The sequence below is a fragment of the Chiloscyllium plagiosum genome, chromosome 10 (assembly GCF_004010195.1).
Source record: "Chiloscyllium plagiosum isolate BGI_BamShark_2017 chromosome 10, ASM401019v2, whole genome shotgun sequence".
Lineage (NCBI taxonomy): Eukaryota > Metazoa > Chordata > Chondrichthyes > Orectolobiformes > Hemiscylliidae > Chiloscyllium > Chiloscyllium plagiosum.
This window is the reverse complement of record NC_057719.1, coordinates 21,790,588-21,813,844: the sequence shown is the minus strand read 5'-3', so window position 1 is coordinate 21,813,844 and position 23,257 is coordinate 21,790,588.

Sequence of the window (23,257 nt, the reverse complement as noted above, 5' to 3'; positions counted from 1 at the left end):
TGCTGGAGACTGGCCTCCTGCTGAGCCCCTAGCAGGGGAGGACCATGTTGTCTCAGGATTCACGGGAAGAAGCAGCAGAGGCTGGCAGGAACCTGTATTGGAGAAGGGGGAGTGAAGTGGCTATTCCCTCGAAGCACAGTCCATCATCACTCACACGCTGCAGCAGTACAGGCTGTCCAGAGTTGGGTAAGGCTCTGTCCTCTGATACAGACAAGAAGGAAAGAAAAGACTCCACTAGCTTTTTATAAGCGCCCTTCATATTGTCAGGATGCTGCAAAGTGCTTTACAGCTAATGAAGTGTTTTTAAAATGTAGTGACTGCTGCAAAGTAGGAGATGTAACAGTTTGTGAATAGCAATATCTCAGAAGTAGGGTGTAGGTTTGCTCACTGAGCTGTAGGTTTGATCTCCAGACGTTTCATTACCTGGCTAGGTAGCATCATCAGTGGTGACCTCCAAGTGAAGCGAAGCTGTTGTCTCCTGCTTTCTATTTATATCTTTCTCCTGGATGGGGTTCCTGGGGTTTGTGGTGATGTCATTTCCTGTTCATTTTCTGAGGGGTTGATAGATGGCATCTAGATCTATGCATTTGTTTATGGCGTTGTGGTTGGAGTACCAGGCCTCTAGGAATTCTCTGGCACGTCTTTGCTTAGCCTGTCCCAGGATACATGTGTTGTCCCAGTCGAAATGGTGGCTTTTTTCATCCGTGTATAGGGCTACGAGGGAGAGAGGGTCATGTCTTTTTTTGGTCTGCTTGTTGTGGTTTTTTCTTGAGGAATCTGCGCACTGTGTTTTTTGAGTATCCGTTCTTCCTGTATACGTCATATAGGTGGTTCTCCTCTGTTTTTCGAAGTTCGTCTGTGCTGCAGTGTGTGGTGGCTCGTTGGAATAGTGTTCTGAAACCGCTTTGTTTGTGTGTGTTGGGATGATTGCTGGCGTAGTTGAGTATTTGGTCAGTGTTTGTTGGTTTTCTGTATACGCAGGTTTGTAATTCTCCCATGTCCTTTCTTTCTACTGTGACGTCCAGAAATGTGAGTTTGTTGTCCGTTTCTTCCTCCTTGGTGAACTTTATGCCTGTGAGGTGTTGTTGATGATGTTAAATGTCTCTTCTGTCTTGTTTCGTTTTGTGATGACAAAGGTGTCATCTACGTAGCAAACCCAGATTTTTGGTTTGATGATTGGTAGTGCTGTTTGTTCTCGCCTTTGCATTACCGCTTCTGCTATGAATCCTGATAGCGGAGATCCCATGGGTGTGCCGTTGGTTTGTTTGTAGACTATGTTGTTGAAAGTGAAGTGGGTAGTGAGGCACAGGTCCACTCGCTTCATGATGTTTTCCTTGGTAATGTGATTGATGGTGGTTGGTGTGTGTGTGTTGGTCTCTTCTAAAAGTGTGGTGAGTGTTTCCTTTGCTAGGTCGATGTTGATGGAGGTGAACAGTGCTGTTACGTCGAATGAGATCATTGCTTCATCTTCCTCTATTTTGGTGTTTTTGATGATTTTTAGGAATTTCTGGGTTGCATGGATGGAGTAGCATTATCATGAAGACTAGCTAAATTGTGATGTGGAGCTGCCGGTATTGGACTGGGGTGGACACGGTCAGAAGGCACACAACACCAGTGCTTATCCTGACGAAGTTTCACCTGATGAAGGAGCCACTCTCCAAAAGCTTGTGATTTCAAATAAATCTGTTGGACTGGTGTTGTGTGATTTCTGATCTAACTAAATGGTGTTAGTGCTGGTGGTTGAGAGATAAATATTAGCTAGACACTGAGGATAATTTACCTGCTCTTCTTAGATTAGATTAGATTAGATTTTATTTGTCATTTCTACACTATACAACTGATGCAGTAGAAAAACAAGACAGCGTTCCTCCAGGACCAAGGTGTTAGATGGACAGCACAAAGTAGACGATCAGACAAAGGGCAGCATAAAGTGCATAACAAGTGCAAACCATGCAAATGACAGTGTAATAGAAGAATGATAAATAATAAACATTGTTCTAGCAGCAATTCCAAACCGTGCAAAGAATTGCAGATGGGAAAGAGTCTGATCATACTGTGTTAAGGAGCCTGATGGTTTGGGGGAAGAAACCGTTGCACAATTTGGCCATGAGAGACTGAATGCTCTGGTATCTTCTGCCAAATGGCAAGAAGGAGAAGAATTTGAGTGAGGGGTATGTGGAGTCTTCCATAAAGTTCTCAGCCTTTTGGTTGCAGCGTGTTGAGTAAAGGTCTGTAATGGAGGGAAGAGAGACCCCGATGATCATCTCAGCTGTCCACACTATCCGTTGTAAGGTCTTATGATCTGAGACGGTGCAATTCTTCGTGATAATGCTATGGTTTTGTTTTCAGTTTTCAGCTGTGAGGGTGGAAGGGAACTGGGTAGAATGCTTCACTCAAAAGATGGCACTGAGGATTGAAGTGAAGGCTGGGATTATATACTAAAGTTAGATTAAATTACTTACAGAGTAGAAACAGGCCCTTCGGCCCAACGAGTCCTTACTAGGTTGCGCTTCGGCGGGTCGGTGTGGACTTGTTGGGCCGAAGGGCCTGTTTCCACACTGTAAAGTAATCTAAAAAGTAATCTAATCTAAAAAAACCGACCCTCCGAAGAGCAACCCACCCATTCCCCTCCATTTACCCCTTCACCTAACACTATGGGCAATTTAGCATGGCCAATTCACCTAACCTGCACATCTTTGGATTGTGGGAAGAAACCGGAGCATCCAGAGGAAACCCACGCAGACACGGGGAGAATGTGCAAACTCCACACAGACAGTTACTCAAGGCGGAAATTGAACCCGTCTCTCTGGTGCTATGAGGCAACAGTGCTAACCACTGTGCCACCGTACCGCCCATGGGTCTGGGTGGGTTACTCTTCGGAGGGTCAGTGTGGACTGGTTGGGCCAAATGGCCTGTTTCCACACTATTCCACCACCGTAATATTGAGCTCAAGTTGCTGGATTGGCAGTGCTACAGAAGGAATTTAAAATGACACTTTCACAAAAGCATCCACCCTGTCATTCCATATCATAATACTTTGCGTGCTATTTATTGAATTTACTTCAGGGAGCTCTTTAATTTAAATGAAAAGGATGGGCTATTAATTTTGAGAAAGCCAACTGACCAAACTGTTCTCTCTCTTTTCTTTACAGTAGCTATGTTAAAGTTAAAAGGGCAGTAGACTGAACCTAATAAAGATATGAAAATGTTGCTGGTATATTTTCATAAAGTAGAAGTCATTTCCTGTGTTGGAAGTACAGACAGTTAATATAAACAGAAAGAATTATCATGCATCCTTGTGTAGTTTAAAACAAAAATCAGAGTTCACAGTTGAATTCTAGGGTAGATAAAGAGAAAAAGAATTATTGTTAAAAATGCTTTATTGTATATTATTTCAAACTTGACACTTGCAATACAATTTGTCCCAAAGAAAATGTTTCTTAAAAGAAACTATGTTGAATAATACCTGTGCTTCATTAGTGAGTCTGAGTCCTTACTAGATTGTAGGCATTTTTCTCTTTTATGAAATAATTGAACAAGGATATCATTAAAAATGAGTTTCATGGTATTGTGCTTATAGTGCTGACTATGAACCAAGAAGAGTTCAAACCCCACTATATATTAAAAATAATAATTCTGCTAAAAACTCAAAGAACTGTGGATACTGTAAATCAGAAACAAAAAAACAGAAATTGCTGGAAAAGCACAGCAGCATCTGTGGAGAGAAGTGAGAGTTCATGCTTTGGATCAAGTGACCCTTCCTCAGACTGTTCTGAGAAAGGGTCAGGCGTCCTGAAATGTTAACTCTGATTTCTCTCCACAGATGCTGAGCTTTTCCAGAAATTTCTGTTTTTGTTGTTAATAATTTTGGTGATGTCTAGGCTCATTGGGCTGGGTTTGAAGCAGAAAAGAGTTCTCAATGTTGCTGCTTTATTGGAAAACCCTGTTGATTCACTATAGAGCCATAGAGTCATAAAGATGTACAGCATGGAAACATTGTCCATGCCAGCCAGATATTCTAAATCAATCTAGTCCCATTTGCCTACATTTGGCTGTATCCCTCTGAACTCTTTCTATTCAAATACCTGCTCAGATGCCTTTTAAATGTTGTAATTGTACCAGTCTACACTGCTTCCTCTGGCAGCTCATTCCACATGCACACCACACTCTGCGTGTAAACGTTGCCCCTTAGGTATCTTTTAAATCTTTCCACTCTTACCTTAAATCTATGCTCTCTACTTTTGGACAACACACATCAGGGAAAAGACCATGGCCATCATAATTTTATAAACCTCTGTAAGGTCATCCCTCAGCCTCCGTAGCTCCAGGGAAAACAGCCCCAGCCTGTTCAGCATCTCCCTATATCTCAAATCCTCCAACCTGGGTAAATCTTTTCTGAAACCTTTCAAGTTTCACAATATCCTTCCTCTAGCAGGGAGACCAGAATTGCACACAATATTCCAAAAGTGGTCCAACCAATATCCTGCACAACTGCAACATGGCCTCCCAACTCCTATACTCAATGCACTGATCAATAAAAGTAAGCATACTAAATGCCTTTTTCACTAACCTGTCTACCTGTTTTAAAGGACTATGAACCTCCACTCCAATGTCTGTTTGTTCAATAACACTCCCAGGACCTCACCATTAATTCTATAAGTCCAGCCCTGATTTGCCTTTCCAAAATGCAGCACCTCACATTTATCTAATTTAAATTCTATCTGCTACTCCTCAGCCCATTGGCCCATCTGATCAAGATCCCGTTGTAATCTGAGGTAACCTTCTTCACTGTCCACTACACCTCCAATTTTGGCATCATCTGCAAACTTACTAACCATACCTCCTATGTTCGCATCCAAATTATTTATATCAATGACGAAAAGGATTCATCACCAATCATTGATCACATGCCTCCAGTCAGTAAAGCATTCCTCTGCCACTACCCTCAGTCGTCTACCTTCGAACCCGTTCTCCATGCCCTTCTTAGAAAGAAAGTTGGAATTTTTACCTGGTGTGGCCCAAGTGTGTCTCTTGTTATAACACTCATGGTTTAAGAAGATTCATTACCTCCTTTTTAGTGCAACTATACCTGTGATGCTGTTATCGGACTCATTTCAAAAATGCAACTTTATATCAAGGTTTTGTCAAGGAATAGAATATCTGTGATTGTTACATTTGAGACTCCCAGTCTGAAATGTAGCCAGTAATTAGACAAGTTATTCCACATAGGGAGGATGGAAACATCAGATATTCACTAAAGGGAATAAAACCAGTGGCATAAGCTTATGGTCACACTGGCAAATCTGAAAAGGAAGCACAGTAGAAGTACATTTTAAAATGAAGAATTTGTGTTTGAAAAGTGATTTAAAATGCTAGCGTTAGAATGCATCATATAATGTTAGTATTTGGTAAGGCTGAAATATGAATTGGAATGTGATACTACATGGAGGTAGTTACTGGCTGGACAGATGCATTGGACAGACAGAAACAATGACTGTATAGAGGTAATAAACAAACCAGAGCACTGCTGGATGCAAATATTGGCTGCATAGAGGCGTTGACTGGACTGGTATTTTGCCCCTTTGGGGAAATTTTAAAGACAAGGTAAATAGACAAAGTCTTTTCCCCACGGTGGGGGGAGTCCAAAACTAGAAGGCAGAGGGGATAGATTTAAAAGCGACCTAAGGGGCACCTTTTTCACGCGTGTGCGCGTGTATAGAATGAGCTGCCAGAGGAAGTGGTGGAGGCTGTTACAATTCCAACATTTAAAAGGTGTTGGGAGGATACATTTAAAAGGTATCTGTAGAGGAAAGATTTAGAGGGATATGGGCCAAATGCTGGAAAATGGGACGAAATCTTTCTAGGATATCAGTTTGGCATGGACGAGTTGGACCAAAGGGTCTGTTTCCATGCTGTGCATCTCTATGACTCTATAAATCTATAAGCAAAACAAAATTGACATAACATATACCTTTAACACATCATAGGTTTGGGAACTGGCAATATTTGTGATTATGTTGATGAATAAAACTAAAAAGACAACCAGCATTTGAACAGTTAATGATTCTGTCCTCCTGAATTGTGGATTGAATAAAAGCTCAGGGTGATGCATGAGGGCTTGGCTTTGAAGACTTAAGGTCCTTGTGTCTGTACTTTTCCCAGACATCAGAACTCCCACTCACATCTTGGCAGGAGAAAAAAGCCCCTGATGTAGATACTGCTATGATTAATGGAGCTGTCAATTTTTCAGACTTAGTTAATTGTTTTCCATCTCATTGCAAAACCTATCTCAAAAGTGAAAATAATATTCTTATCTCAGGTCAATGCAATAGAAGGATACAATTTTGTGAAATCCTAGTTACAACTACAAACCAAGTACACAAGAGCTTGTTTTAATATTTTTGAGGTATTTCCTGGTGCATTTTCCCAGGGTAATTTTGTGCTTTCAAGCAATTCTTTTGTGCAAGGACATAAAGTGAAGAGTCAGATTGTGCTTGGATGATGAGGTGCAGGATTAATGAGAGAGGTTTATGAGCTCTACTCACCACCTCAAATTCATCTCTGCATGATCCCCTCAAAGATTCTTGGGGATGAGTTCAGTCCATTCTCCATTTTGATTGATCACAGGCCAGAAACTCCCATAAGTCAGTGGGAAAGATTTACTTCTTCAGGGATATTTTAAGGACTTCTTTGGAGCATTTCAGCTTTCCTTGTGGCAATTAGATTAGATTATCTACAGTGCAGAAACAGGCCCTTCGGCCCAACAAGTCCACACCGACCCTCCGAAGAGTAACCCACCCAGACCCATTCACCTACTCCCTACTAATGCACCTATCACTATGGGCAATTTAGCATGGCCAATTCACCTGACCCACACATTTTCGGACTGTGGGAGGAAACCAGAACACCTGGAAGAAACCCACACAGACACGGGGAGAATGTGCAAACTCCACACAGACAGTTGCCCAAGGCTGGAATTGAACCCGGGTCCCTGGCGCTGCAAGGCAGCAGTGCTAACCAACAATCTCTTGCCATGATGAGTTGCAAGTAGAGCAATTACTATTTGATTTACTGGCCACAAGTAACTTCGTACCTCTTTGCATATCTGTGAAGGTAAATGTACATTAGCTTCATATCATGTCAACTGTGTTAATTCGGAAGAATAGTCAAGCTCAATGAGGTAAGTTAGTGCTCCAGAAAAACGAAGAAAATAACTGTAAGTGGGTAGAAAGATGACAGATAACATTGAATTCAGACAAGTGAAAATCCTATGAAACAACAGCAGTGACATTGACCAAGCAAGTCAACATATCCAAACTAGATGAGAGGCCAAGAGACCTGAGAACTATAGTGATTTGATGCAGGGTATGTCCAAGCATGGCAGATCTACACTGTTAAAAGGTAAGAGAATGATAAGTTATAAACCATACCATTGCAGTGCAGATCAGAAGGCTTCATGCTGAAACGGTACAACATTATGATTTGATCACATCTTGAGAAATGTGAGCAGTTCTGGTCTTGAAAACACAAACAAGGCATTGCAGGCAATGTGCTTAATGGTCATGAAAAGAATTAAGTAGAATTGAGAAATGAGGGTAGGCTAGAAAAATGAAAACAATATATTAACTATGTAGTTATTAACATAGGAGATAGAAATGGTCCAAAAATAGACTGAGGTAAGATAATGAGGTAAAAACCTCATTAATGAATGAGGTAGGATAATGCCTGTGTTGTAAAAAGGTAGGAATTTTTGTAATGTGCTGCAGAAAGGTTCCTCAAAAAGTCCAACAAAGGAGATAACACTACTAAACCTGTTTTAACTAATGGAACAGAGCAAATATATGACCTAAAAATCAGAGATTGTTTTGGAAACAGTGACTGCAGTGTAACTGTGCTCAGTCCAATAATAAAAAAAGTGAATAGAAAATTGATGTGAGTGAGATAAAAGCAATTTTTCCTCAAGCTAAATGGAAGGAAAAGTTGGTAAATAGAACCACTGATCAGCAGCGGGAAATAATGTAGATCGAAGGGCTACAAAGCAAGTAATGCAAAAATGAACAACAGAATTGTTTTAAGGCTCCATATCTATGGATGAAAGAAGATTGCATTACATCTGAACTGATTGTAAAAATTAATTTGTTAAAGAGGAGTAAATTTAGGAAAAGAAAGAGTCTTAAAAGACAACAAGATTTTGTAAAGCTACAAAAATAGAGATGAAAGACAGGAATGAACAGGATAGAATGTAAATGAAAAGTGTAATAATTAAGAACACAATAAATAGGAGCAGGAGTAGACTGCACGGCCACTTCATGTAATTATGGCTGATCTTTAGCTTCAAAGTCATTTTCCCACCCACTTCTATTCTTGATTCTTTGAAGTGGCAAGAAATGTTTCTGTCACAGTTTTAAATATGTTCATGGATGAAGCATCCAAATCCTCTGCGGGTGTGTAGTAAAAAGAGGCACAACCCTTTGAGTGAAGAGATTTCTCTGCATTTTCATCCTTAACGATTGGCCTCTTAAATTGAGACTGGGATTCTAGTTGTTGCAAAGGCCAGCAGCCCTTGTTTAAGCACAGAAGCAAATCCAGCTTCTTTGTCGCTTCTTTCTTCACCTTTCCTATTCTGCAATAAGAGTTACCGTTAACAACTGGTCAAACATTTTACAGCATCTGTTACTCCCGCATTCAAGAAATAACAATATTATTGTCATCAAATGCTGAGAGGATGTTTCCCTTCTTTGAGAGTCATGGACTAGAAGGCATAACCTCAAGATAGATGGGGTACCAATTTAAAACTGAGATGAGGATGAATTTCTTCTCTCAGAGGGTTATGAGTCTTTGGGGCTTCTTGCCACAGAGAGCTGTGAGGCAGTGTTTCTGTGTGTATTTAATGCTGAGATAGACAGATTTTTGATAGTAGGGGAATCAAGAGTTATGCAAAAAGGGCATGAATACCAGAACAGCCATGACACTGCTGAATGGCAGAGCAAACTCCAGAGGCTTATTCCTGTTCCTATTTGTTATGGTCCATACTGATGGATGTGGGGAAATATTAGCAGTCATTCAGAAACAGTTCAAACAAATATATAACACTAAGTAAAGTTAGCTTCTGTGACCTATTTTGTGAAAATGTATCTGAGAGATGGTCAATAAGTTTACTATGAACATTGCCATTTTAAGAGGCATTCTGATGCAACCTTTCCCACCCATCCATTATCATTCATCCTTCAGCATCTGAGATTTCACGTCCACTGATAAATGAGTATGCAATGCTTTAGTAGGCTTCATTACAATATCTAAGTTATCACAGTGAGCGCCTATCACCTATTTTTCAACAAGAGCAATGGGGTATGTGGCAGAGTTTGGATGTTAATGGGTTGTTAAACATCACCCATCCTTAAATGAGTTCCTCCAGAGAAAGGAGCAGCCATAAATGAGCACATAGTCACACAAGAAAGTGGCTGCAATTGTGGGATATGAATTAAGGCGAGGAACTATTATAAGGTGTTCCTATTAACTGTACAATCAGCAAGCCCTTCACCAGGTTACTAAGCTTTGGCTGCAGTCATGAATGCAGGGGTTGAAAGATGTGTAAAACCTATGGCTATCTCCAATGCTTCTCAGAGATGAGCAATGCCTTTTTACTATAAATGATCCTCTCTGAAATGTGTAAAGAGGCTGTTTATCTCGGATACAGTGTCCAGTTAACCCAATCCCACTGCTAAACTGCTAATCAGTCAGACAAATGAGGATTGAAAGTGCAGATATTTACAGATCTAAGACTCTATTTACAATGTAGTGTCACTTGTATGAGCTTTGTCTGCTCAGAGAAGTTGTTTTCTCTTTGTCCTCCCACTACATCGAGGGGCAGTACTGAAGTGCACATCTGGGTGGAAGGAGCCTGCCCTATATTGGAGCCCATGGGTCTGAAAGGTGTGGGTGCTTGTTGGCATCTCAAGGTCTCCTTGAGAGGAAGGCCACCTCTGTCAAATGGCAGTTGATGCTGACTACCAATTACTGAAGTGATAGAACACAGGGCGGTGTGCATTTCTGGCAGCAACTGAGCATTCTGCTGGATCTGGCTTTACATTATGACCACCAAGCCGCCTATTGAGACAGCCAGGCACGTGCGTGCTGCAGCCAACATTTGTGAATCCTTCCGCCCTTTGATTCAATTCAGCCAGTGCCTACACTAAACCAGCCTCATGAAATCAGGAGGGCATAAAGGGAACATGAGATAGTCTTGGCAGACAAGGTTAAGGATAATCCAAACAGATTCTACAAGCCCATTAAGAGAGAAGAGGAATTAGAAAGAGAATAGGGTCTCCAAAAAGTCAATGAGGTCGACTTTGTTTTGAACCTCAGGAGGTGTGAGCGACATTAAATTAATATTTTGTATCAGTTTTACTGTGGAGAAGGAAAAAGAGGCTAGAGAACTCAGTGAATTAAATACTGATGTTTTGAAAACAGTTCACATTATAGAAGAGGAAGTGCTGGAGGTCTTAGAAAACATAAAGGTAGATAAATCTCCAGGACCTAAACAATTGTTTCCCAGGACGTTGTGGGAAGTTAGGGAGGAAATTATGAGGCCCCTAGCAGAGATATTTGTATCATCTATAAACACAGCTGAGGTGCTGAATGACTGGAGGGTAGCTAATGTTGTGCCTTTATTTAAGAAAGGCTGTAAGGAGAAGCCTGATAACTATAGACCTGTGAAGCTGACCTTAGTGGTGGATAATTTGTTGGAGGTGATTCTGAAAGTTAGGATTTATGTGCATTTGGAGAGGGGACGAATAATTAGGGGTAGTCTGCATAGACTTGTGTGAGGGAAACGTGTGTCTCACAAACATGATTCAGTTTTTTGTGGACGTAACCAAAACGACTGATGAGGGCAGAGCAGTAGACATTATTTACTTGTGCTTTAGTAAAGCCTTTGATAATGTTCCGCATGATAGACTAATTAGTAATGCTAGATCACAGAGGATTTAGGATGAGCTTGCCAATTGGATGCAAAATTAGCTTCAGGAGACAGAGGGTGGTGGTGGAGGGTTGATTTTCAACTAGAGGCCTGTGATCAGCAATGTCCCACAGACATGAGTACAGGGTCCACTTTTGTTTGTCCTTTTGATACAGAGGAACCTCAATTATCCGAACAAGAAGGGCGGGCACTATTTCATTTGGATAATTGATTATTTGGTCAATTGATTCAATGCCTCTCCTCTGGGACTCGGTGTTTTCTGAAGTTTCCTTTTTCCTCGCTCTGCCTGCTTTGCTCTCTCTCTCTCAGAGTTTGTTTCTGAGGTGACACACACTTGTGTATAAGGGACCTGCGACATTGCTGAAGCCTCCTGCACCCCCTCTCCCCCCTCATCAGTTCAATGGGATTGACATAGCGAGCACATGCTAATTCCGCTCCCCATTCTGGAGACTAGGCAGCAGCACACCGCGTGCGAGTCCCTGTCCTCTGTCCGCCCCCCCAATCCCATCCAACACTGCCCACCATCCACCCCAACTCACCAATTGGCTCCCATACCTCCCCCTCCCTACACAACGCTGCAATCTCCCGCTCCCTGACTGATCCCTAACCAACACTGCACTCCCCCCTCCCTGACTGATCCCTAGCCAACACTGCACTCACCCCCTCCCTGGCTGATCCCTAGCCAACACTGCACTCACCCCCTCCCTGACTGATGCCTACCCATCCGCGCCCTGGCTTGCCCGTCTGCATAAGCCACCCCCGTTCGCAGCCCCCTCTCCTTCGGCAGCTGGACTGGACACCAACAGTAAGACTGCTGCTGCCTTTGGGGGATGGGTGAGTCGCAACATAGCATAAACACACGCAACCCCAAATGCAGCCACACACACACGGCCACACACACAACTTTTAACTGCACCATTTTGACAGGTTCCACCTTTGCCCTATTCAGGACAATGTTGGACAGATTATCTGGGAAAAAGGGGGGGGGGTTAGGGTACACCTCTGTGTAGAACTCCAGGGAAAGTGTATGGAGAGAGAGAGGGAGGGCTGCCAGTCAGTCATTTGGAGATGGTGCCTGGGCTCCCATCGATGTTTTTGGCAGCATTTCAGTAAGCTGAGTTCATTTTTAATCATTGTAAACAAAAGACGTGATCAGTGTTGAAACACCACTTTGATGGAATGTTTCTATCGGGACTTTGAAATATTCTTCGGATAATCCGAAATTTGGATAATTGATATTCGGATAATCAAGGTTCCTCTGTAAATGATTTAGAATATAATATAGGAAGCATGATTAGTAAGTGTGCAGATGTCACCTAACTTTGTGATCTAGTGCACCGTGAAGAAGGTTACAAAGACATCTTGATCAATTGGGTCAATGGGCCAAGAAGTCGCAAATGGAGTCTAATTTGGATAAATGCTAGATATTACATTTTGGTAAAACAAGCAAGGACAGAACCTTTAGAATTAATGATAGGGTCCTGGGTAATTTTGTAGACCAAAGAGACCAAAGAGTTCAGGTGCATAATTCTTTGAAACTTGTCTCACAGGTAGACAGGTTGGTTAGGAAGGCATTCAGCATGCATTAGTCAGACCTTTGAGTATAGGAGTTGGGACACCATGTTGATGTTGTACAGGACATTGGTGAGGCCTCTTCTAGAGTACTGTGTGAAGTTGTGGTCACCCTGTTACAGGAAGGATATTATTAAACTGCAAAGGATTCAGTAAAAAAAACCAGGATGTTGCTGGGAATGGATGGTTTGATTATATAAATAGGCTGGATATGTTGGGACTTTTATCACTGGGAATATAAGAAGTTGAGGGGGTGACCTTACAGAGGTTTATCAAATCATAAGGGGCAAAAATAAGGTGACTAGCAAAGGCCTTTTCCCTGAGTGGTGGAGGTCAAAACTAGGAGGCACATTTTAAAGGTGAGAGGACAAAAATTTTAAAAAGGACATGAGGGGCAACCTTTTTACAGAGACTGTGGTTCATATGTGGAAAGAACTGCTAGAGGAAATGATGGATGCTGGCGCAGTTATAATACTTAAAAGACATTTGGATAAATACATGAATCAGAAAGGTTTGGAAGGATATGGGCCAAATGAAGACAAGTGGGACAAGTTTAGTTTGAGAACATGGTCAGTATGGACTGCGTGGACTTAAAGGTCTGTTTCCAAGCTGTATAACTCTATGACTCTAAACCCTTCCACATTCCTATTCACATGCTCATCATAGTGCCTTTTAAATATTGTAACTGTCCCAGCCTCCACCACCTCCTCTGGCAGCTCATTCAATAGACACACCACCCTCTTTGTGAAAAAGTTACCCATCAGATCCTCTTTAAATCTTTCCCCTCTCATCTTAAACTTATGCTGTCTAGGTTTGGACTCACTCTCATAAAAACACCTTAGCTATTCACCCTATCTATACCCTCATGATTTTATAAACCTCTTTAAGGTTGCCCCTCAGTCTCTATTTCATTACTTTGTCCTTGACAATAGATTTTAGTAATTTACCCACAACTAACATTAAACAGGCAGGATCATAGTTTCCTGTTTATTTCTACTTTCCTACCTTCTTAAATAATGGAGTCAGAATTAGACTTTTCTAGAATTTTTAAAGAGAAGTGTAAAAATGTGGCTAACACATTCCCTGATTGTCTATTGACAATATTTTATCTGAAACAAATTGTTTCCTGACAACTGTTTGTGGGGTCATATTCAGTTCCTTGAAGTTAAGTGGAAATTTGATACACAGGATCTGAGATCATACTGGTGAGATCATTCAGGTGCAGTTTCTCATCTTTCCCAAGTAATAGGCAATGAAATTTCTCATTAGCATTTGCTGCCCATATCACAAAGTGCAATCTCAACACAGTCTTTTTGATATTAGTGATGTATATCCTCACATTTACTGTAACCAATCATTTATTAAATGTCGAGGTGGTTGCTAATTACATCTGTGCTTTCTTACCAAATGGAGCCTTCTGAAATCGTGTCACTGGACTCAAAATATTAACACTGTTTTCTTGCCACAGGTGCTGCCAGAACTGCCAAGGTTCTGTTTTTGTTAGCTTCAGACTGCTAGCATCTGACATTCTTTGTTTTATTTTAGAGTGCTCATGGACCTGACTTATATCCTAAACTGCTTTTGTGCAGGGCTGACTATTTGAAATTCATTCACTTTGAATGACAAGAGTAGCAGGCAGGGAGTAAAACAGATGTTGGCTGTGAATGAATCTATTTCTTACTCCTGGAACAAGCTAATGTCATCCATACGACATTTTAAGCTTAGATCTGACTTCTTGATTTTATTTTTGACAATCAATTTAATTTCAAAGCAACAGTGCAAATGAGCCCAAATTATTTACTTTCCCATTGAGCACATATGCACTTGATGAGCATAAGATATATCTGCTATTGTGTAAGAAAGGATTAATATGCATCTTACATTGACTCCATCCATTCTCCAGATGTTACACACTGTCTTTGGGTTGAGATAAAGACCTGGATCTTGCAATTTGTTGGCTAAGTGTCAGTTTCATTGGTTTTTATGGAGGGTTTCTCTCTGCAAGGGCCAGTAAACATTTCCACCACCAAAGATAAACTTTTCTTACACCCCAAAACTGCCTCATTACCTACTTACCCAACACTTATGACTCCCCCTCTTATCTGATTCTAGTCCCATTCCATTGCTGATCATACCTGGAGCAATTCAGCATTGCTGATATATCCTAGAATGAACTGGCATCCCTGGCATCCAGCCATCTTTAAAAGCACATGTGCACATGGACAAACACTGTCAGCCCACAGCTGTCCCCCATGATTCCTGGCATTTTCCATGCACATGACATAAATGAGAAAATTAGCATCCTGCTTTATGGGCAGTATCCTGGATGCCTTAGTCGACAGAATTCTGCAGAGGCAGAATGTTCACTACCACCATATTGCAGTAGGGTCTCCAAGAATAGTTCACACCAGCCTAGTCTGAATGGCAAGCCAGAACCAAGCTCAACCATCTGGAGGAATGAACAGCAACGTAGGAAGAAGGTCAATGTCCTTCACCACTCTAACATCCATCACCTCAGCCTCACTCGATCTTTGCTACTGTCCCCACCTCCCCACCAAGTCTCATTTTCTACCAATCTCACTTGGCTGCAACACCTTCCTTACTCACTGCCACCCATTCTTAACTACCACACCACTAACCCTGCATTCACTCTGTGCTGCCTACTCACTGACTCAGAATGCCTCCCACTTCCATCAAAAGTAACAGACTTGCTATCCATTTTCATCTCTTATAACAACTGTCCCTCTCTCGTTTCAGGATGAATACATTCTTCCATAGAGCAGGAAGAATCAGGACTGCCTGAAAGTTGGTTTCTGACTCCTTATGTGGAGGACCCTGACTCTATTGGCCCTGAACATAACTTGTATCAGAGGCTGACCCTGGTTGCTGCTTAGATCCCTGTGCAAAAGGTATCGCTCTTGAGTGACTGAGGACTGCTGATAACCATGGCAAACTTGGCTTTGTATCAATCTCCACCTTTCTCTTTCAGGTTTGACTGGCATTTTCAGCATTTCCAATTTCCTGCAAAGTTAAGTATCTATATTGCTAATGGCAAGTGAGCAAGGCATGTTTTTGCTCATGTTCCAACCAGAGAATTAGTGAGAATTTGGTTTCATGTTCAGTATGAACATTAAAGGTGATACTGCAGACACAAGTAGTTGGCATAGTGATCCAGCATGCTCTTATTTCTTCCTTTCATCTCCAAGTGCAGCTTACAATCCAAGCTGACTAACAGGATGAAGCTCTCCCTTTGTCAACTAAATGAAATCGAACTGGTGGTTCTGTGATAGCAATCCTATTAATATTTATATGCTAAGTATTGCAGTGCCAATATTTCTGGGCCTGTAAAAGTGTCATTAATGCCAACTCTATTTGAATACTAGTATCTGCAGCATCTGTACCATTGTGGCTGCCTAAGTCTTAACTTTAACACCATATTTTTGTTGTGTCTTTAGTTAAGTGACTACATATATGCTGTGAGTGCCAGATTGAACCTTAATACCAACATGGCAATGTCTGTGTTTCATAGCCTGACTAAATACTATAAATGCCAGCATTAATTTTAACAGCAACATTTGTAGTGTCTCCATTTCAGGTCCTGTGCAAACATTATAAATGCAGCACTATTTTCCACTGTAATATGAAGTGTCTGTACTTGAGACCCTGAGTAAACATTATAAATACCAGTTCTAATTTTAATGCCATATGTGTCATGTCTGCATTTCACACCCTGTATAAACATTATAAATGCCAGCATTAATTTTAATAAGTATTTCCAAGGCAATATATTTCAGGATGATATAAGAAAACATGAACAATGAATACTCACTTATTTTGCAGCAAACTTCAATCAAGGGGCTAAATACTTTCAGTAATTGTGTGATTAAACAGATTGCAAGTGTGCTAGTTGTATTTCAGATAGGAGAAACAAATTATTCACTTCAATCCATATCCACAAAATCCTTAAGTTAATCAAAAGAGTTGAAAGCTCTTCATAGTTCTAACTTAACACATTTGCTGTAAATGCAAACATTAAAATTAAAAGTCAATTCAATGAAAACAATTTTAGAACAATCATCAACATTTTTGCATGTAACAAATATTTTTAAAGTTTATTATTTTCCTTTTATATATTTTTATCCAAACCATTTATGTCACACAAAATCACCAACCTACAAGGTGGGTGGATGACAGATGTCACTTGGAAAGCTGTTATTTGACAAGATAATAGAGTCATACAGGGTTACTTTCTACTGTCACTCAGCTCTGAGCATACATCAGCTTAGAAAGCTCCGAAAAGCTGAACAATAACTTTAAAAACATTCAGTTCCAACAAAGCAAATAACTCAAGTTGATCCTGACATTCAAAAGCAAGTGTAGTAGTTGGTAACTTATGCTGCAGTTATACATGACAGACACATGCTTCCTACATATTGGAGTGGGGAAAAGAATGTAAGAAATAGGCGAAAGGACTTTAAAATGATGACAGAGAGTTATAGAATTGGACATTGGTTAAATATGCTACTGCAGAAAGTTTTAACTTTGTATTTTTTTGAAGTTTTGCATTTTAAAAATTGATTTTTGGAAATTCATTAGATCAAAGAGATCATAATTTATCCAAAACATGTTTCAGGGTCATTCCACGACATAAACATTGGCGGTCTCAGTTCAGAAAGACACTCTACCTCCTCCAGATTGTTCACAAAAGGTGTCTGTGCACTATTCAAACTCTCTTTTGGAGACAATGCCCTAGAGTTGAAACTATCTTCTCCCACACTCATCATTAAACCTAACATTCATTTCCCCTCCAACCTTATTAAGTTGATGATCTCCTTCTACTTTACTGTACAAGCTTCCTACACTTACTACTCCCAGCGTTCATGCCAACACTCATCTTATCCACTTTGTATATCTTTTCAGTTAATGCTGTGTCTTTGTTATCCCAAAATACCATTTGCTAACTCTGCCTATACAGTCTTCTCATTGCAATCATTCAGTTTCCCTTTCTTCATTGCTGTCAGTTTTTCCATTGCAATTACACCACTGTAATTTCTATCTTTTCTCATCTGTTCATCATTTTATGAAAACAAATCGACCAACTTTCTTTGATACCTTTCTTTGATACACTTTCCATCAGTCTTCATGGTAGACAACATCACCAGCATGCCAGAACTTCAAGAGAGTCAGAGGACAGAGATATGTGTCAGAGCATCACTAAAGAGAAGGAGTTGGGGAAATTGAAAGGTCTGAAGGTGGATAAATTATCCCAACCAGATAGACTGCACCCCAGGGTTCTGAAGAGATTGCTGGAGAGATTGTGGAGGCATTGGAGGTGATCTTTCAGGACTCATTGAAGTCAAGGAGGGTCTCAGAGGACTGGAAAATGGCTATGTAACATACCTGTTCAAGAAGTGAGGAATACAGAAGACAGGAAACTGGAGGCTATTTAACTGTTATTTCAATACTTGAATCTTTTGTTTTTATGAAATGTATTATCATTCCTTCACTGTTACTGAGTCACCTTTTCTAACAGCACTGTGGTTGTCCCTGCACATGAGCTGTGGAAAGTTACTTATTTCTACTCTCTCAAAGGCAGTAAGAGAAATGCAATAAGTGTTGGTCTGGCCAGTGTTGTCCATATTCTCTGAATGAATGAATGAATGAATATGTTAACTTGCATCATGAACCATATTTCAAAAGCACTTCAATAGAGGGAAATGCTTTGGAGTGTCCTGAGATTGGGAAGGGTATCTAAATAAGCATGAAACGCTAATAGCTGATTATTGGAAAAGTTTAAATTGATGGGAAATTCCAATAATAACCAGAACTTTAGTCCAAGGATCCAACTGTTTTCAAGTCAGAAGAACAGGTTATTTGAAAATCCTTGAAATTTTTTCTATGGGATTCCTGTTTACAGGTAGCCTAATAGGCCACGGGCCTATCAAACAGGCAGAGAAGGCTTCAGCAAAACACCATTGTGGAGGAGACCCGAAGGCCCATCTCATGGATGTGGGGACTATAAGGGAGAATACTGCATTGACCTTGGATCTCATCACCAAATGTGTCAATTAAATTGAGTTCAGGGATCCATTTGATAATAATATGGGTGGGCTGTGTAGAGTTTCGTGGACACAATGATGGTAGGGGAGCCAATTGTTGGGAGGAGAAGAGGGTCAGCATGGAGGTAGTCACAGGGAAGGTGTTGTCAGATAGTACCTTGGGAGTTCTGATGTGGTCATGGGAGTCTGAAAGTGGTCAGGGGCTGTAAGCTGACTTATCATGTGAAAAGAACGATGTAGATTTGTTGGATGATTTATGTGGCTTGGAGGAAACATTCCTCATTCACAAGCACTGCATTAATTTACTTAACTTACAGATTTAGCCTTTCTTGTCTCTTTTCACCTATTGAATTTCTGGAAACTTGAGAAATATATACAGTTTGAATTTTTTTAAAAACTCATGACAGTTAAAATGAAGGCATGAAACATATAATACATAAATAACCAAACTGTCTTCATCCAAACTCCAGTAAAATTGGAAGTGAATTGGCTGTGCTCATACTTTGCAATGCCAATGCTTCAGGAGTTGGTTAGCTCAAATGGCTGGATAGTTGGCTTGTGAAGCAGAATGCAGTCAATAGTGTGGGTTCAATTCCTACACCAGCTGGGGTGACTATGAGTGACCCTCTTTCCTCAACTGAGGTGTAGTGACCCTTAGGTTAAACCATAGCCAGTTATTTCTCCTCGTGAGACTGCAGCCCATGGTCTGTCCAATTGTGGCAACTCTACCATTATAAACTTCACATGTCACCCATTTCTGGGAATTAAAATTCAACCCAACCAGTGATAAGAGTCAGACATATTTTATTTAGTTGATATTATTACCCAACATGAATGATTTCCTCAATGTGTATTTGCATATCTGTTTTACCGGAATTATACCAGAAATGGAAAATTATGAGAAATGTAAACATTATTTCCATGACAACCGAGAAGCTTAAAATGAGATTTAGTGAAATTTTTTTTAATTATGAGGGATTTTAGCAGATTACAAAAGAAAGCTTATTTCCGATGTTTGTGAGATGGAATTATCAAATAAGAATTATCACAATGAGATTGCAGATATAGTTGAAGTGAATTTTCTTCACAACAGGTTCATTATAATGTGTGGAATGTTTGAGGCAGATGCAATTGAATCAATGAAGGATAAATTGGGTAAGTATTGAAAGCAAAGGTTATTGAGCTTTGTGAAACAGGTAAGGCAGTGAGATTGGCTTTGGGGTGACAAAGACAGAAATTGCTCGATAAACTCAGCGGGTCTGCATTCTGAAGAAAGGTCACTGTACCTGAAACATTAGTTCTGCTTTCTCTCCACAGATGTTGCCTGACCTGGTGAGTTTTCCATATCACTAACATAGGAAATACGCTTTCTTTTTCAATCTGTTAAAATCCTTCACACAATACCACACACAGGTAGAGATGAGAAATATCCCAGATTATAGGAGTGGTCATCTGGAAAATCTCCATGTCTCAACTTTTTTCCCAGAGCACTCCAAAACAAAAAGAAAAATCAAAAGAATTGCAGATGCTGGAAATCAGAAATAAAAACAGAAATTGCTGGATAAACTCAACAGGTCTGCATTCTGAAGAAAGGTCACTGGATCAGAAACATTAACTCTGCTTTCTCTCTACAGATGCTGTCTGACCTGCTAAGTTTTCCAGCATCCAATTTCTGATTTCCGACATCTGCAATTCTTTTTTTTTGGTTTTGAGGTGCTCTGGGAAAATGTTGAGATATGGGGATTTTCCAGATGACCACTCCTATAACCTGGAGTATTTCTCATCTCTACCTATGTGTGGTTATGTTTACGACTTGTTGAGGTGGTTTGTGGCCATTAATATGTCTCTACTTTGTCTTGGGCCTAACTTGTGATTAGCAGTAGAGTTTATATCACTGTAAACTAGCTACACAAAAGATAATTTTCTGAGATAATAAAAATGACTTTTTGTTCATGATACTATAAAATATAATTACGTTTGGTGTGGAATAATTACTGGAACCTTAAGGAGCTGGTACAGACACTTCTCCCTCAGAAAGATGGAGTTGAATTCCTTGTGCAATTGCCTGAGACATCAGGTGAATGGCTGGAGTTAATGTAACATGAATAGTAACCCTTTCAGAACCATTATCTTCGGCAAAAGTACAGAAATAGTTAACCAGATGGTGGCTCTACAATAAAAACATTGAATTTCAGATGTTGGCAATGTAACACAGAAACAGAAAGTGCTGGAAAAAGCTCAGCAGGTCTGGCAGAAACAGTAAAGAGAATAGCAGAGTTAAGATCTTGATCCCAATAGCCCTTCATCACATATTGTGCCTTCTTTGTGATAGATCTCTATAATTCTATCTATTAGATTGACTAAATCCTGCTTAATTTCAAGGAAAGGAACCTAATGGTAGAAGCTCAGGTAGCCTTTGTCAAGGCCATTTTATTCCTCCATCCCTGATTCTTTCTTATTCAATATGTTGAAGCAATCCAAATACATATCCAAATACAAGTATTGAAAAATCTACCTGAATGTGGGTCATAGTCCAGTTGTTGCAGGATCCTATCCTGTGAACCTCACTACCTGTCTGCTTTCACCTTCCTAAATAAGAATTACCCACACAATGGCACTGCTGTCATTCTGAGAAACCGTTGCGTGGGAAACTGATGGCATCAAAATCGTATCTTCCCACCTCACAGCACAATGCAACGTGTTGGAGCCCAGTCAGCTGGATTATACATTGCACTGGAATGACTCTCACTTCACACTTGTTATAAAAGCTTTCATAATGGATTGGCAACTCCAACCCTCAATCACTACACAATCAGAGACAGAGATTATTTGTTGAGCCAGCATGCATGAAGCACAGCTTGCCTATTTGATGCTGCACTGATTCTGGATTCCATTGGTAAATAGTCAGACGATGCAGCAGCTGCGTAGGAAATAAACTTCTATTGCTGCAGGCTCCTGTCTTTCTCTGCATGTCCAAAGGCTTGGGATTGATCTAATTCACCTCAGAAGGATGAAAGACTGAAAAAATTCCTGCCTGGACTTAAATCTAAAGGCTTCTGGCCCTGAGTCCAACAATTACCCAATTCAGCTAGCCGGCACATTATTTTTGCACAATGCCTCAGGCAGAGTAGAACAGCAGCTGTGTTCCCATTTGCTTCCAATTCCCTCTCCTCGCCACTGCCACTAAAAGCATGCTCAAGAAGCACTAACATGACTATATCAAGAGGTACAACAGTGGCACCATACTGACTATTTCAGTCATATTGGATGATGACTATGACAATATTACAAAAGTTATGGAAAATCTTTGCAAACAGCAACATTACTTCAACAATTTTAGGACAGGTGTCTTTGATTTTCCTATATTGACGTAGTACTTACAGTACGTAAAAAGGCTATTCAGTCTTCTAGGTCAATGCTGTTTTTTATCCTCCACATAAGCCTCAACATAACTAATTTTCATCTATCTTCATTGACAAAGCTTTCTTTTCCTTTCTCACTTATATAGTGTACTATTTCTCATGGAAGCAATTTCTATGGTCTGATTTTTATTTGAAGTTCATTCTTAATTCCTTACTGAATACATTAGTGACTGTTCTTTATTTACGGCCTTCGGATTTGTTCGCATGCACAAGTGAAAATAGCTTCTCTTTCAAAACTGCAAATGAAGAGTTAATAGCATTCTGCTCTGACAATGTTATTTTATCACCAGTTGCTGTTGCTTAAGTGCAAGCAGATCAAATCCATCTGAACCACCATGTGACAGCCTGCTCCTTAATGTCTGAGCTGTCTGGTAAAAGTTTCCATTATTTACGGTAAAAATTTAATCTGGACATTCTTCAAAGGATGCCTTCCATCTGTATTAACTGGCTGCTCTAAGGAAAAGAAACTTCAGATGATGACACTGAAATTAATGTACCCTTTTGTTTTGATGGTAACCCAGCTTTAAAGTGGGGAATTAAACCATGGGCAGTGAGAAAAAAAAGAGGGAATAACATTGGGAATATTTTTATCGTCAAAATTTCATACGCCACTATGTTAGAATTTTTCATCTGAGGTAAATGCTCATCTGTCAATAATAAATGGGTCTGAGACTGATCTAGATAAGTTATGTGTTTGAATATGGTTTAATCAATCACAAATTGGATTTGGATACAAAAAGTGGCATGGTTCAGTGATGTATTGCTTGCAAGTAAACTTTCACTTAACTTTAAAAATATTTAATCTTCTGCCTGCTAAATATACTGATTCATTTTTTTTCCCTCCTGTCAACTTTCTTCTCTCTCATTCTCCTTTGAAGTAAGTGTACTTATCCTTGAACTGATCGAACTTATGTATGAACTTTGATGTGAAAGTAACAGTTTACACCAGTACTGCATTGTGTACTCATCTGAAATCTGTATCTTTAACAGAAGACTTTGGACAGTGAGTTTGGCAACTAACCCCAAGTTTTCTCTCCAGAGCCTTGGGGCATTGAATCACTCAAAGGTGATTGTTATGATGATCATACTTGGTCCAACAATGTTCAAAGTGGGCACGTTCAATGATAATGTAATGTTCATCACCATTCACCACTCCTCAGACAGTGAAGGAGTGTGTGTGCAGCAAGACATTGGACAACAGGTTTGTCCATGTAACTGACTCCTTC